At 49.8% G+C, this 17,108-nt stretch overlaps 1 long non-coding RNA gene across 1 annotated transcript; it reads left to right on the top strand.

Annotated features, from left to right (window-relative positions):
* Positions 1-3,298: 3,298 nt before the first annotated feature.
* On the top strand, positions 3,299-12,142 carry LOC104869460. Its single transcript, XR_004515621.1, has 3 exons — positions 3,299-3,374; positions 9,019-9,187; positions 11,999-12,142. It is a non-coding gene; the product is annotated as an uncharacterized LOC104869460 (long non-coding RNA).
* The last annotated feature ends 4,966 nt before the right edge of the window (positions 12,143-17,108 follow it).

The following is a 17,108-nucleotide window of genomic DNA, read 5'->3' as shown; positions in this document are numbered from 1 at the left end:
GGACGCGGGCCGCGCCTCGCGATGACGTCACGCGCGCGACGCGCCCGCCCCTCACGGATCCAGCCCGGGAAGTGGGCGAGTTAGAGCGCGGACGGCTGGGTGAAGACCCTGTGCCCTTACATCCGCCCCAGAACTAAGCCCCAGACCCTACCGGTTACTCTTGACTGAAGGGCCCTCTGCAACCCTTGGGAACTCGACCCTTAAAAGACACCACCTCCAGGGGCTCTTTCCAAGCGTGCCCGCCCCCCAAAAGAGGAACGTGATATCTATCCAATGAGAACTCTCGGGACCAAAGGAAGCCTCTCGATTCAGCCAATGAGCATTAATTCTGTGGGAATGGCCCGCCCATCGCGGAGTTCTGGGGCGGATACCTAAGAGAACACAGCCAATAACTGTGAAGCTTTTGACGTTAATCACGCCTCAAGCTACGCCCCCACATGGGCTTCAAAATTCGCGCCGTGGTTTCTGTGTTCGTTGTGAAGGCTGGTGAGCTGAACCCTCGTCTCAGCAAGCGTAGTTGCGCGGGCATGGTTTCCTCTTCTTCCCCCTCCTCTTCTTGCGCGGCCGGTTTGGGCGCCGTGGAGCTGCAGGTACAGCCCTTCGTTGAGGCCGAGGTTTAGAAGCAGCGCTCCCAGCCGCTGGTGCAACAGAGAGCGCCCCCTGCTGGGAGAAGCCTGGCCTGGCACGATTCAAATTTCTTGTTAGAGCTGTCACTCTCAGGACGCCTTGTCATCTGAGAGTGAGCAAAGACCAATTTTTTAATATGAGGTTTGAGGATCCTATGTGTATTTGATTGTTTTTAACGCTAATCTTGTAAAAATAAATAATTAGGTGAATGGGAAACTATTAGATGTATATTACAGTATGCAGGACAGTGCTGTTGAGTCCCCTGATTTGCTTCCTATAATTTTATTTACTTGTTTGTTTGTTTGAAGCAGGGTCTCACTATGTAGTTGAGACTGACCTGGAACTCACTATGTAGACCAGGCTGGTCTCGAACTCACAGCGATCCTCCTGCCTCAGCCTCCCAAGTGCTGGGATTACAGACGTGCGCCACCATGTCCGGCTTTGTAATTCTTTTTTAAAATGCAATTGTTATTATTAGAAGCCCACAGAAGAAATTAATTTACCCTTGGGCTGGGGGGTTTAGCTCAGTGGTACTGCCACCTGCCTCAAAAGCGCAAGGTCCCAGGCTCCATTCCTGGTACAAAAAAGAAAAAGAAAAGAAAGACGAGAGAGAGAGAGAGAGAGAGAGAGAGAGAGAGAGAGAAGGAAAAGAAAAGAAGAAAAGATGTTACTAAAGAAATTACACAGATTTAGACCAATCACCAGGCATCAGTGGCACTTCCTGTCATCCCAACACTCAGGAGGCTGAGGCAGGAGGATCAAGTTCAAAACTTCCCTGGGCTGCATAGTAAGTTCAAGGTCAGCCTGAACTGCATAGCAAGACCTTGACTCAAACAAACAGCCACCCCCATATTTAGGCTACTATAAAAGTGACAGTCTCTCAGATAGAGGTATGTGTTGGATGTTAATCATTTTAGATTCCATTGACTGCATTGTTTTGATTACAGAAATAAAAAAATTCTACGAGAAAAAATTCCTGTGGTTAGTTTAAAGGCAGGGCCCCTTCTCCCAAAGAAAACCAGGATTGAATTGGCCTGGTCATTTGCCCGTGAACCGAACTCTGCCCTCCCGAAATCCCTCAGTCCGATCTCTGTGTCTCCACCCTCAGGTCACGATCTTGTCCACTGTCGCAGCTGGGGCTCCCCGAAGATAGCAAAGTGGGGAGCCCACAAAAGTGGGGAGTCCACAGACCCTGAGTGGCCTCTCCCGGCACCCTCGCAACGGCAATGAAATGATCTGAGTTTTCTTCGATTCTTCTCCACGTTCCCCGATCGACCTCCAGGGGGCGCCGCGAGCCCAGTCCGGGCCGGGCTGGCCAGGAGGTCAGCGCGGCACCAACCACTCCTCGGTCGACCATGTGCTGTCCAAAGCCATCCGGAAAAGGGAGAGGTTGTGAGATTCTGATGACGTGAGACAGGCAGAGCGTGCCTCTCTAAACAGCACTGAGGAGGAGGAGGGTGATTGGAGCCGGTGGGGTCTGCTATGTAGCCCAGGCTGGTCTTGAACTCACGCTGATCCTCCTGCCTCAGCCTCCCGAGTGCTGAGATAAAAGGTGTGTGGCACTATGCCTGGAGAATATCATTATTATTAGTAGTATTCTTTTCTCTCTCTCTCTCTCAGTCTCAGGACCTGCGCTTTTGAGGCAGGCGCAGTGCCACTGAGCTAAATCCCTGGCCCTATTATTATTTTCATTATTATTATTGAACAAAGATTTTTGTCTTCAAAGAGAAAAGAGAGCTAAAACAGATAAGGTGAACCCTGGAGTATTTAACTGCTGTACGACTGCCGCCTGCCTCACAAGCACAAGGTCCCATGTTCGACCCCCAGTACCAAAAATAAAGAAATAAACTGACTGAATGAATAAATAAATGCTGTGTGAAAGATGTAGACTTTTTTTGTTTGGTACTGGAAATCGAATTTGGGTCCTTGTGCTTTCGAGGCAGGTGGTGCCACCACTGAGCTAACCCGCCCCCTCCGGCCCATATTGAAATTTTTTGTTTGGTTGGTTTTTTTTGAACTCCGGTGCGTGAGCTTGCAAGGCAGGTGACAGAACCTCTGAGTTAAATCCCTGGTCCATTCCAGCTTATGTATTTTGTTTTTGTTTGAAAGATGTGGACTTTTAAAACAATTTTTTGCATCTGATATGTAATATTTGAACATTTTAATGAATATTAATAAGGATGTGCAATGAAACTGTGTTACCATCCCAAGTATAGTGGGAAAAAGCAGAAGAAAAAAAATTACAAACGGGAGTGTAGTGGTGCACACCTGTAATCCCAACACTTGGGAGGCTGAGGCAGGAGGATTGCTGTGAGTTCAAGGCCAGCCTGAACTAGCAAGATCCTGTCTCAAAATATAAAAAAGAAGAAAGAAAGAAAGAAGAGAAAAAGAATTTACAATGTTTTTAAGATTTATTTATCTGTATGACTTTTGGAGACAGGGTCTTACTATGTAGTTTGGGCTGACCTTGAACTCACTGTGTAGCCCAGGCTGGCCTCAAACTCTTTGATCCTCCTGCCTCAGCCTCCAGAGTGCTGGGATCACAGGTGTGAGCCACCATGCTCACCTCCCATTTACATATTTCTCTTACAGTGACCTCCAGTTTCATCCATGTTGCTGTAAATTACAGGATTCCACTCTTTTTTCTTGCTGCATAATATTCCATCCTGGCCTTAGGATTCACCTCTCAAGGGATAACTCAGTTGATTCTGTACCTCAGCCACCGTGACCTGTGCTGCCAGAAACGTGTGAGTGAAGAAATCTCTTTGATGTAGTCATTTCCTTTGCATATAGACCTGGTGTGAGATTACAGGATCATATGGTCATTCTATTTTTAGTTTTTTTGAGGAACCTTCATACTGTTTTCCATAATAACTGTATTAATTTGCATTCTCTCCGGGGATAAGAGTTCCCCTTTTTTGAGCCCTGGCAGCATTTGTCATTTTTAAAGTCTTTTTTTGCTTATACCCAGTCAAAGTGGGGTAAAACAGCTCCTTATTGTGGTTTGGATTTGCATGTCTCTGATAATTAGTGGGGTTGAGCATTTTTTCATATACTTGTCGACCGTTTGCTTTGCAGTTGTAATAGTTTGTTATCTCTTTTTTTTTTCCTCTTCAGACGGGGTCTCCTTATGTAGTTCAGGTGGGCCTTGAACTCACCACGGAGCCCAGGCTGGCCTCAACTCCTGGTGACCCTCCTGCCTCAGCCTCCCGAGAGCTAGGATCACAGGTGTGTTGCACCACACCTGGCTCTAGATTGTGATTTACAGGCAGATGTGCTGGTTTGCTCCGTGGCAAAGAGTTTAGCTTTTCTGTGGAGAACAACAGAACTTCACTGAGTTGCTTAAAGATTTGTTAGGCACGTACAGTATACCCCCGGGTGAGCCCAGTTTGAGGACCTGGATGGGGCAGGGGACCAAAGTAGTCTGGTTCTGAGGGAGCTCATGGGACAATTCCTGAATGGAAAGGGGTTTCCCTAGGCTGCAACCTGAGATCTCCAGGGATCTCTCAGGGCTTCCCCGACCTCGCCACTGCGCAGAGCCAAAACCCAGGCTGTGCGCGCGCGCGCGCGCACACACACACACACACACACACACACACGCACACACGCTACCACTGAGCTGCCCCCCCAGCACCTGCCATATTCCTTTCCCATTAGTATCTGTCTTCTAAGTTTCTGTATAATTCCCTGAAGTCTAAACTCCCCCAGGGCTGGGGATTTAGTTCAGTGGTTCTTCCGCCTGCCTCCCAAACGCAAGGACCAGTGTTTGAACCCCAGTACCAAAAAATACTCAGTGGTGCCGCCACCTGCCTCGCAAGCCCAAGGCCCCAAGTTTGATCCCCGGTACAAAAAAAAAAAAAAAACGAAGAAAAAAAGAAAGAAAAACTCCCCCAAAGCTGGAATTTTCTTTTGTCTGGTTTCCTGCTGAGGCTCTCAGCATTGACCATATTCCCTGGGACACCAGAGGAGCTCAATAAACAACTCTCCCTCCCTGCCCCTCTCCCTCTCCCTTCCCCTCTTCTTCCTTCGATTTCTTTTCTTTCCAGTGCTGGGGATGGAACCCAGGGCCTTCACTCTGAGATACATCCCCAACCCCTTTTTTACTTTTTATTTTGAGACAGAGTCATGCTAAACTGTCCAGGCTGGGCTTGAACTTGAGATCCTCCTGCTTCGGCCTCCAGAGTACCTGGGATCACAGGTGTGCGCCACCACGCTGGCTGCTGAGTAAATTCTTGAGTGCATGTCTTCAGTCATCTTTCTACTGCAGGGCCCTGCCTGGGTCTCAAAGTCTCTATCTCCGAGGTCCCTGGGTGCCTAAAGTGTTCCAGAAGCGACATAGACACAAGGTCAAATCCAGGGGCTGCCACTGACTGGCTGGGTGTCGCTGGGCTGTGGCCCCTGAGGGACCCCTGCCTGCTGTGTCAGGATCACAGTGCCTGGCTCCCGAGGGAGGCGTGGCTCTTTTCCCCCCGTGGAGGGACCTGTAAACACCTGAGTCAGATCACATCCCTTGTTTCCTTACAGCAAAAGCCAAAGTTATCCTCACAGCCTACAAAGCCCCGCAGGCCCTGCTGGCCCCTCCCCCCACCTCAGGCTCCGTCACTCTGTGGCTGCAGCTGCACCAGCCTCCTCATCCAGTCCCACCAAACCCAGGGCCTTGCTCCGGTCGGTCATTAGTTCCTCCCTCCTGGTCTCCTCCTCTCCCACCCACCCACACCTGAAGGCTTCAACCACCTTTCCTTTCCTACCCTGCCTTTCTGCAGAACTTTCCCCATCTTGTAGACAAGGTCCTGTCCCTCTTTGTTTTGCAGTGCTGGGGGAGGGGTCGAACCGCAGGTCTCTCACGTGACAGGCATGTGCTCCACCCCTGAGCTACACCCCCAAACCTATCCGATTTCGTTTTTGTTTGTTCGTCTGGAACAGGGTCTCTGTGTAGCCCAGGTTGGCCTTGAACTCCCAGTGATCCTCCTGCCTCAGCCACCTCAGGCTTCCAGCTGGCTGATCATACAGAATGCAGTTTGCACAGAATGCCCCACTGTTAATCATGAGTCCTAATAAAAGGGATGTGACAGCCAGGTGCGCTACCTCACACTTATCCAGCAGTCTAGGAGGCTGAGGCAGGAGGATCATAAGCCCAGCCTGGGCAATTTAGCAACTTAGCAAGACTTTGCCTCAAAAAAAAAAAAAAAAAAAAAAAAAAAAAAAAAAAGGCGTAGATGCAGCTCATTGGTAGAGCGCTCCTGGGGTCCGATCCCCAGTGCAAAAGCATTTTGAGCATTTTGGACCAAGGCTGGGTGGAGGTCAATGATCAATACAACCAGCAGCCTGCGTGGATCAAAGGCTCAGTAGCACACGACCTCTGTTCCCAGCAGTGTGGGGTCAGCCTCCTGAAACTGGCAGCACAGAGAGGATCTTCGCTTGCCATGGTGATCTCGGCAATTCTGGGGGTGCACTTACGAATCTGGGGGAGCCCCCAACATCGGTCCTGTCCTAACTCCAGCGTCACCGAAAGCCGAGGTCAGCGCTCGAGTCTGGGGCTGCAGCCCGGAAGTAGGGGGTGCAGATCTGACGCGGGAGACTGGAGAGTCCCCTCCCCCACGGCCAGAGCATCTGCTTCGGGTTTGTTTTCTTCGGGTTTGTTTTCTTCGGCGTGGTAACCGCCAGGCCTTGGGGCGGAGCCTCCTCCGCACACTGCAGCCCTGGGGAGGGGCTCGCATGGCAGCCTTTCCGGCGGCTTCTATTCCCTGAGCAACCCCAGGGATGGTGGGCACAACCAGACTGGCACCTGGCTTGGCAGAGTCGGACCTTCCTGGCGATTTGAACCCCTGGCGCCTCATCTGGGGTCTCTGGGCCTCAGTTTCCGCCTTTGTAAAATCAGGGCATCATTGCCCCTTCCTAACGCACCTTTTTCTTGTTGGTGGCGCTGGGGAAGCAACCTAGGGCCTCCAGCATGCCAGGAAAGCTCTCTAGCACTGAGCTGCCTCCAGCCCCCATATGCTAATCTTTTTTCGTTTTGCCAGACTGAGGACTGAACCCAAGGTCTTTGCACTAAGCTACATCCCTAGTCCATCTATTTCTGTATCTGAGTCTGTGCCTGTGCCTGTACCTGTATCTGTATCTATATTTATCTATATTTTACTTTGAGGCAGCATCTTGCTAAATTGCCAAGTTGCCCAGGGTGACTTTGAGCTTGCAACCCTCCTGCCTCAGCCTCCCAAATAGCTAGGATTACATGTGTGCTTCACTATTTCTGGTTCTCTATTTGCCAGTTTTTAATAGTCTCAGCATCCTTTGGATTCTCATCTTTGTAACCAACCCCTGTATTAAATTCCCTCTTTGTTTTTTTTCTTGGTACCAGGAATCAAACTTGGATCCTTGCGAGGCAGACGGCAGCACCACTGAGCTAAATCCCCGGCCCAGGTTTCTTTTTTAAATGCCATTTTTTCCCCTGGTACCAAAAAACAAAAAATAAATGTTAATTTTTTAAAATATAATTTTCCAGGTGTGGTGGCGCACACCTGTAATCCCAACACTTGGGAAGCTGAGGCAGGAGGATCGCTGCAAGTTTGAGGTCTGCCTGAGCTACACAGTGAGACACCTGTCTCAAAATACAAAAAAAAAAAAAAAAATTTTTTTTACAATAAAACCTTCCCTTTTTAGCACATAGAGGCACAATTTTCCACAAGGCTATGTATTCACTGTGCTCAAAATGTAAAATGGTTCCATCACCAAAATCCCCAATGCTTCTCTGTGCCAAACCCCCACTATGCCCCTAGGCCTTAGCAACCACTGATCTCACTATGGTCCCTATACTTTCACCTTTTTTAGAGACTTTTTTTGGGGGGAGGGTACTGGGAATTGAACTCGGGTCCTTGCACTTGCAAGGTAGGCGGCGGAACCACTGAGCTACATCCCCAACCCGTTTCACCTTTTCTAAAACATCAAAGAAATGGAATCACAGCCAGGCATGGTGGCCCATGCCTGTAATCCCAGCACTCGGGAGGCTGAGGCAGGAGGATCCCTGTGAGTTCAAGACCAGCCTGGGGTACACAGTGAGTTCCAGGTCAGTCTCAACTACATAGTGAGACCCTGTCTCAAAAAAAAAAAGAAATGGAATCACATAGCCGAGTTGGGTGGCCACACACCTGTCATCCCAGCAGTCTGGAAGGCTGAGGCAGGAAGATCACAAGTTTGAGTCGAGTTGACTTAGCAAGACCCTGTCTCAAAATAAGGGATCTTTAATAAAGGGCTGGGGATGTACTCAGTGCAAGGGTCCTGGGTCAATCTCCAGTACATCAAGAAAGAAGGGAGGTAGGAAGAGGGGATGGAGGCAAGGGAACAAACTGGGAGGGAAAGAAAAGGGATGGGATCATATGGTTGGATCCTTTTCCATTTGTCCTCTTTCCCTTCTCCCAAGGTACTTGAGATTCCCCCAGGTGATTACGGATTGCCAGTCCCTTCTTATTTATGTATTTATTGAGACGCAGTCTTGCTAACTAGTTTGTGCTGGGCTTCAACTTCTTATGTGGCCCGACTTGGCCTTGAACTTGTGGTCTTCCCGAGTGCGTGTGCCCCACAGCCCCTGCACCACCAGTCTCTTATTCTGATAGCACAGAGGTCTTCAGTTTTACTTCATTGGCTGGTTGGTACGTGTGTGTTTGTGTGTGTTTGTGAAAAAGATTAGATTTTTGGAGACAGAGACTCTATTCAAGGCGGCTCTTGAATTCACTGAGTCCCTCACGCTGGCCTTGAACTCACAGCAATCCTCCTGCCTCAGCCTCTCAAGTGCCAGGATGCTAGGCGTGTATCACGTTGTATATAATATTCTTTAATCTTAGTTTTGGGGTATTGGGGATGGGACTTGTCAGGTAAAAAAAGCTGAAAACAAAGACCAGACCAAAACTATAAGAAGCCTTTATTATGGGAGGATCTGCTGGGCTGTCTCGGAACCAAGGAGAAAGAGTAATATGGCTGCAACAGGGAACTCTTATAGGAGCTGGGGTGGGATCGAGTGCTGTAGTGGCTAGGGGTTGGGGGAGGTTGTGAGATCACCAGGAGGGGCTTGTGACATTACTCGTGGCTAGGAGGTAGCAAGTATCAGGTTATTCTTTTGGCGGGAAGTTCAGGTTACTCTTTTGGTGGGAAGAGGGGCACGTTGGGAAGAAGACTGTTCTTTGGTAGCAGCCATATTTTCGGCGAGAAGCAGGGCATTATGGGAAGGAGAAGGCTATTTTATGTAGCAGCCATTTTAAGGTGAGGGAAATCTAACATTCCAGGCTTTTGTTTTATGGCTGTTGGAGCTGCTTCAAGAGGACAAAGGGGCAAAGACTGGGGCTAAACCTGGACCTGATGGGGGTGGCGATAGATGAGGTCTTCCTCCTCCTGTCGCAGTGGCCAGTACCCCGCCGTGACAAGTTCTGTGACTGGTTGGTAGATGCCTTCATGCGTTCCTGCAAGAAATTTTGAAAACAGAGGAGCAGACATGCCAGAAGACACAAGAAGATCAGCGGGCCCAATAAGGGAAGTAGCCATGGCATACTCAGAATCTTGCCCGTGCTGGGTAAGTGACCTACCCCTGAGACGCACCTCCAGCTCCTCCAAATATGTATATAGTGAGGCAGCTGTGCTCAATTTTTTTTGTTGTTGTTGTTTTTTTGGCGCTGACAATCAAATTTAGGACTTCCCACCTGCCAGGCAGGCACTGTGTCGCTGAGCTGCAGTCCCGGCTCAACCCCAGTTTTTTGGCAACAGCCAAAGCATTAGAATGAAAAACCAACTGACAGCTGTGGCGTGCAAGGCCCTAGGGGGGTGGGGGCTGCATGCGTAATGGCACGCGCCTGTAATGCCGGCACTTGGGAGGCTGAGGCAGGAGGAACTGTGTGACTGAGACTTTGAGGCCAGCCCGGGCTCCACAGTGAGTTCAAGCCCAGCCTGAACTACATAGCGAGACCCTGTCTCGAAAACAAACACAAAACCAAACAAATTTCTTTCGAGTCAAGGTCTTGCTGAGTTGCCCGGGCTGGCCTCTAATTTTGCAATCCTCCTGCCTCAGCCTCCTGAGTAGCTGGGATGACAGGTGTGCCGCGCCGGGCCGGATGTACTGCTGCTGAGCTCTTCCTAGGAAGATCTGTCAGGTGCTTGGGACAGTGAAGGTCCCTCGTAGGTGCCATCTGTTATGCAAGGCGGGGGTGCCCTGCTGAGAAGCCGGCCTCCTTCCAGGCTCCCAGAGCAGAGTCTGCATCTGCTGCCGAGGTGGCCTCCTCCCTCACGTGTCCCCGCAGCTGTGTGAGGCTGGAGCCCACAGAGCAGAGGCCCAAGCCCGCGGAGACCGGCCTGTGGGAGGCTTCTCTGGGGTGGGGGGCCCTCCCTCCTGTGCTGCGCCAGGGTGACAGAGAGAAAGCTGGGTGGGTCTCAGACAATTCTCCCCTCCAGGGAGGATGGGGGCGTCACAGGGCCTGGGGCGGGGGAGCCAAGCGCTGCACAGGGGACAAGGACCCGGTCAGTGCCTGAGGCTGGGTTGGGGCCTCAGGATAAACACAGGACAGAGGAGCAGGGCGCCTAGGCCAAGAGCGGCCAGGCGACCCGGGTTCAAATCCCAGCCCTCCTCTGTGCCGTGGTGTGGGCCTCATTTGGTTACTGTAACAGGATCGCCCGCCGGGGCAGTGATGAAGACAAGGGGTTCCTTTGGGCCCAGGGTTTGGTCCAAGGCCAAGGCCCACATCTGGAAGTGGCTTTTCTGCTGGCAGAGGCCCCCGCCACGCAGGACATCACGTGACGAAGACAAGAGGGTGTGTACGTCTCTGCGTGTCCCTCTGATCTCTCCCCTGCACCGTGTTGTTTCCTCCTGGTGTCCAGCAAATGCTGGGCCAGGGCCCTGCCCCTCATCCACATCTCAGCCTCCTTCCTTTTTCTGTTCCTCCTCGCACCCTTCTTCTTTTTTTGTGAGACAGGGTCTTTATATGTAGCTCAAGCTGGCCTCAAAGTTGCTGCGATCCTCCTGCCTCAGCCTCCCAAGTGCTGGGGTCTCCACACTCAGCTTCTCCCTATGGCCACTAGAATTCAGTCACAAGAGGCTCTATCCTGATGACGTAACCACTCATCAGCACTACCCAAAGCCTCCACAGCTAAATGCCACGGTGAGCTTAAATTCCCACTTCTCAGTACAGTAGCTCACACTGGGAACTACATTTTCACACATAAACCCTCCAGGGACACATTCAAACCATTTCCAGACCCTAGGACTGAGTTTTCCTCATCTTTAAAATGGGGCGATAAGCTAGGTATGATGGCACACACCTGTGATCCCAACACCTGGAGGCTGAGCCAGGAGGATCATGGACAGCTCAAGGCCAGCCTGGACTACATAGTGAGACCCTGTCTCAGGACACCTAGTGACTAAATAAATGAGGTGATGACAGCACCCTTGGGCTGAGAGCATGCACCCAGCCAAGCCCAGCACACGGTTGGTGTGGGGTAAGCGTTAGCCATTATCGTCAAAGACCCTATAATTAGTGGAAGCTTGTCCGGGCCTCTTCCTTCTCCTGGCCTTCCCTGCCTGGGCGCTCTCCAAGAAAAGGGCCCTGTTTCCTTCCTCTTCCCTTGGTCCCTTCCCTGGGCAGGACCCAGCTTGCTCCTGATCTCTTGTACTAACCGGAAGTCCAGGCCTCCAGCTGACCTGGCCAAGACCCTGAGTGTCCTGAGGTCAGGGGAGGCCGAAGTTGTGCGTTGGTGTGGTTGGTGTGTGTGCCCCGAGGACATCACCTTGCTGCGGGAGCCACTGCTCCCCAGCAGACAGCCGGATGTGTCTGTGGCCTTGACATCGCACCCACCCCCAGGGCCCAGGGGAGGCGGCGGAGTGCTGAGCCAGGCTGGGGGGGGCACTTCCTCCCCTGCCGCTCTGACAGCCCGACTGAGGAGAGCCGGTTCCCCACTCTTCCCCTGTGGGTTAGACACCTGGTGTCTAGGTGTCGCCCTGGCAGTGCTTCTCCATCTGCGGAGGACACAGTGAGGTTTGGCTGAGGTCCAGGTAGACCCCCAACATCTGGCCTGAAACCTAACGGTCTCTGAAATTGAGCCGGGGAAAAGGAATACAATCTACAGGGACAACTTGGTGATTTTTTTTTTTAAGTAGTGGGAATTGAACCTTAGGGCCTTCGCATGGAGCTCCATACATATCCTTTTTTATTTTTTGAGATTGGATCTCCCTAAGTTGCCCAGGCTGGGCTCCATCTGAGATCCTCCTGTCTCAGCTTCCTAGAATGCTGGGATCACGGGTGTGCACCACCACACCTGGCTCCTTTGACTTTTTTTTAATCTCTTCCATCCTATGTTAGGGCTGCATCCTTTCAGCTTTTTTTTGTTTTGTTTTCAGGACTGGGGATAGAACCCAGGACCATGGGTGCTAGACGAGGGTTCTACCACCGAGCTACGACACCAGCCCATCTGCCAGCTTGGTTTTTTGTTTTGTTGTTGTTGTTGTTGTTGTTGTTGTTGTTTTGAGATGGGGTCTCACTGTGCAGTTCAGGCTGACTTTGAGTGAACTCACTCTGTAGTCCAGGCTGACCTGTCGAACGTACGACAATCCTCCTGCTTCAGCCTCCCGAGTGCTGAGATCACAGTTATACATCATCACACCTAACCAGACCGTCAGCTTTGGATAGCAGCAACCAATAAAGCATAACTAAGACCCGGTGAAGAGCAATGCATGTTATATTACATGTGCGTAAATGTTGTGTGCATCTGTGTAGCATTAATATATTCTTAATATGTATTCACTTATTATTTATTCACCTTTTTTGGTGGTATTGGGGATTGAACCTAGGGTCTCACAGATGCTAGACAAATGCTCTACCACTGAGCTATCCCCAACCCTATTTATTTTTGCAGTTTTTGGGATGGACCCTACCACACGTTTAGCACATGTTCTACCACTTAGCTACACCTCCATCTCCTCCTTTATTGATAACTTTTCTGTTTTTTTTTTTTGTTTTGTTTGAGACAGGGTCTCACTCGGTAGTTGAGACTGACCTGGAGCTCACCATGTAGCCCAGGCTGGTCTCGAACTCACAGCGATCCTCCTGCCTCAGCCTCCCAAGTGCTGGGATGACAGGTGTGCGCCACCACGCCCGGCTAAAGGTGTTTTTTCTTAATATAAATTGAAGCTCAAGCTGGGTATGTAGCTCAGTGGCACTGTGCCTGCCTGGTAAGTGTGAGGTCCTGAGTTCGATCCCTGGTACAAATATATATATAATATTACTATATCTATATTTATATCTATCTATAGTGAAGCTCAATTTGTTGGATAAAACATGTACAGCTGAGCACGGCAGTGCACACCTATAATTTAAGGATTCAGAAGGCTGAGGCATTCTCATTGCCACAAGTTCAAGATTAGTGGGGCCAGGGATTTAGCTCAGTGGCACCACACCTGCCTCACAACCACAAGGTCCTGAGTTCGATCCCTGGTATGGCAAAAAAAAGAATAGCCTGCACTATGTTTCAAGACTATGTCTCAAAAAAGAAAAACAAAAACCTGTCATGTAAAGGTACAAGATCCCAACAATGAATGTAACTGTACTGTATACCTAAAATGTACCAATAAACTCAATGAGGAAAAAAAAATGTGTGTGTCTGAGTGTATGTCCGTGTGTTCAGTACTGGGGATTGAACCCAGGGCCTTTGCACTGAACTACATCCCCAGCCTTTTAAATTAAAAAAACAAAACAAAACAACTGTTTATTTATTTATTCATTTTGACCCCTGATCTTGCTTTGTAGTTCAGGCCAGCCTTGAACTCACTGTGTAGCCTAGACTGGCCTCAAACTCATGATGATCCTCCTGGCTCAGCCTCCCAAGTGCTGGGATTACAGGCGAGCGCCACCACTCCTGGCCCAGAAATGTACGTTAATAACATTACAGTGCTAGAGCATTGGCCTCGAGTGTTCAAGGTCCTGGGTCCCATCTGCTGCACTGCAAATAGAGTATTTATTTAGTAAACTATTTTTTGGTTTCGGTTTTGGCACATAGAACCTAAGATCTTGCATGTGCTAGGCCAGTGGTCTACCATGGAACTATATTCTGAGCCTTTTTTAGTTTTCATTTCCTTACATTGCCCAAGCGGGTCTGGAACTTGTGATCTTCCTGCCTCAGCCTCCCCAAAAGCTGGGATTACAGGCATGTGTTACCAGGCTTGCTATCTGTTAATATTTTTCTATTATTAACTAATATTATTATCATCATCACTGCAAGAACCAATTTATACCCAGAAGTCAAGTAATTTGCTAGCTTTTATTTTTCATGTCTGTAAGTTTTTTGAATTAGCACAAGCTAAAATTTTCAAATAGCTCCCCAGGGTATGCTGTACAAAGCAGGGCCTTTCTTACCTAATTTTTCTGCCTCTCAGCTCTCCTCCCTGAGGGTGACAGCTGTGACGAGTGTCTCATGCCTTTTCCCGGAGGTGGCTCGTGAGGCCACAGGCAAATGTGTGTGTATTAATACAGCCCTTAAAAATACACTCAGAAATGGAGAAAAACAGCACACATTTTACATTTTCTTTTCTTTTTCTTTCTTTTTCTTTCTTTTTTGAGATAAAAGAATCTCACTCTGTAGCCCAGGCTGGCCTTGAACTTGTGAGGATCCTCCTGCCTCAGCCTCCTGAGGGCTGGGGTTACAGGCGTGTGCCACTGTGCACACCCGGCAATGTAATGTGATGTTGAAATCAGTTTCACACCAGTACACATAAGACTACTCGATTTTTCATTTGGTGCTGAGGATTGAACCTAGGTCTTCACACAGGGTAAGTACAGAGTCCACCACTAAGCCCTACCTGCAGCCGCTATTTTTTGTTTGTTTGTTTGAGACAAGGTTTTGATGTAAACCCCGGGCTGATCTCAAATTCACAGCAATCTTGCCTCAGCCCACCGCCCTACCCCCAGTCCTGGGATTACGAGTGTGAGCCACCACACCTGACTCCACTTTAATGTCATTAATTTATTTTTTTGGTACCAAGAACTTCCTTATGCTTGTGAGGCAGGCGGTGGCATGACGGAGCGAAATCCCCGTCCCTCCACTTTTATTTATTTATTTTGGTTTTTTGGGACAGGGTCTCCCTATGTAGTTGAGACTGACCTGGAACTCACTGTGTAGCTCAGGCTGGTCTCGAACTCACAGCGCTCCTCCTGCCTCAGCCTCCTGAGTGTTAGGATTACAGGCGTGAGCCGCCACGCCTGGCCCTCCGCTTTTATTTTTAATAGATATCCAGGGCTCCGCTCCAATTTTCTTTTTCTTCTTGTTGTGTTCAGACTCTCCTAGGCAGAAAATACATAAAGAAGACAGTAAGCAGCCACTCCCTGCTTTTTATGGGTTCCACAGCAAGGTATGGGGCAGCCTTCATTTCTGTAATTTAATTTATCGTTGAGGTGGAACATGCGTGTGCACGCTATGAAAGTCAAGTACAAAGTACGCCCAGGAGGAAAAAGGAGCAGGCTTTCTCCCAGCTCGCTCCTCTTTCGGTTCCTCTTCCAGGAAATGTACAAACTTCTTCCTTCTGTCTTCGGCGCATCCTGTGTGAATACCAGCTGTGCAGGGACCAGGGGTTTGGTCTGTTTGAGGATATACATGGGTTTTTTGTCTGTTTGATTTGTTTTATGTACCGGAGTTCAGACTCAGGACCTCAGGCTTGCGAGGCAGGTGCAGCAGCACTGAGCTAAATCCCTGGCTTTTTGTGTTTTGAAACTATGCTTTTTGTAGTTCAGGCTGGCCTTGAACTCACTCCTCAAATGCACCGGAATCCTCCTGCCTCAGCTTCTTGAGTTCTGGGATCACAGGCATGTGTCACGATGCCCCGCTCCATGCACCTCCAGCACGTTGGTAGGTAGTTAAGTAGCGACTAGACATCCAATCAACTACACAGACATTGGAAGAAGTGGAGGCCTTTGTTTTCTGCTGGTGCTAGGGGTGGAACCCACGAGCCTCATGCTTGCCAGACAAGCACCCTGTCCCTGAGTGCACCCCAGCCCCTGCTAATCGCTTTCTTTATTTCTTTAAAGGTGCTAGGGATCAAACCTAGGGGTGACCTACCATTAAGCCACATCTCCATTCCTTTTGAATTTTTTTTCTTTTACCAGGGATCAAATTCAGGACCTTACATTTGCGAGGCAGGTGCAGTGCCCCTGAGCTAAATCCCCAACCCTTAATTGTTTTTTTTCTTGACATGGAGTCTCACAAAGGCCGTGGTAGGACTCAAACTTCCGACCCTCCTGCCTCAACCTCCCTCCAGTGCCTGGCCGGCGCTGGCTGGCTCTCTTCGAACGTATGTATTTTGTCGGTAAGTATCTGGGGGAATTGGTACCACTGTGTGCCGTGCCCTGATCGTGTTCGGTCCCCTTTCTCCCTTCCTTGGTCTCCCGTTCCCCTCACCCTCTTCCCCATATCCAAACAGCCTGCCTCCCTGTTTCCCGCCACCTCTCCTGTATTTCGCTTATTTATTTATTTATTTATTTATTTATTTATTTATTTATTTTGAGACAGGATCTCCTTATGTAGTTGAGACTGACCTGGAACTCACTATGTAGCCCAGGCTGGTCTCGAACTCACGGCGATCCTCCTGCCTCAGCCTCCCGAGTGCTGGGATGACAGGCGTGCGCCACCATGCCTGGCTTCTCTAATTTATTTATATTTTGGGCTTCTCTAGGAAGGGAAACCACGGAATAGTCAACTTTCTGTGTCTGTTTTATTTCATTTAGCATTGAGGGCCCAAGACACCCCTGTTTTCCTGTATTCATTCTACTCTGTGGCTGAATACAATCCCATTGGGTGTGTATACCACTGGTTCTTTATCCATTCCTCTGGTTAGTTCTCTTGTTTGGTACTGGGAATGGAACCCTGGGCCTTCATACCGAGCTACACGCCCAGCCCCTTTTTATTACTTTGAGACAGAGTCCCCCTGAGTTGCTAAGTTGCCCAGGCTACGTTTGAACTTTAGATTCTCCTGCCTCAGCTTCCCGAGTACTGGGATGACAGGTTTGTACCACCATACCTGGTTTGAATTCTGGGATCTTATCAAGGCAGAGAACAATCTTGTCTTTGGAACAGGCCGCAGCATGCGTTAGGAACTGATCTGCTGGAAGGGCACACCATAGACCCCTCATGCCTGTTTGTCGTGTTGATCCGTAGAAGGTGTGTCAAGATTCCTTGTTGAATAAATAAAGGCGACCCCATGCTTCCCTCTTAACTTCAGGGACCCAGGGACAAGCCCAGGGTCTATCCCAGGGTCCCAGGCACAAGCCCAGGGTCTATCCCAGGGTCCCAGGGACAAGCCCAGAGTCTATCCGGCGCTGAAACAGGTTGAGGCCACCTGGCTAGGTGGGGAGCTATGACGTCACAGGGAAGCGTGACCTCACTCGCCGACTGGTTCTCACGGGTGGGGGTGGGAGGGGTAGGTCAGAGCGGTGGGGGGGGGGACAAAGGGGGCCTGGGCGCCG

This window comes from Fukomys damarensis, unplaced genomic scaffold, assembly GCF_012274545.1.
Source record: "Fukomys damarensis isolate Sample0158 unplaced genomic scaffold, DMR_v1.0_HiC HiC_scaffold_37, whole genome shotgun sequence".
Taxonomy (NCBI): domain Eukaryota; kingdom Metazoa; phylum Chordata; class Mammalia; order Rodentia; family Bathyergidae; genus Fukomys; species Fukomys damarensis.
The sequence above is the reverse complement of the archived record's forward strand: the minus strand, read 5'-3'. Positions and strand labels throughout refer to the sequence as shown.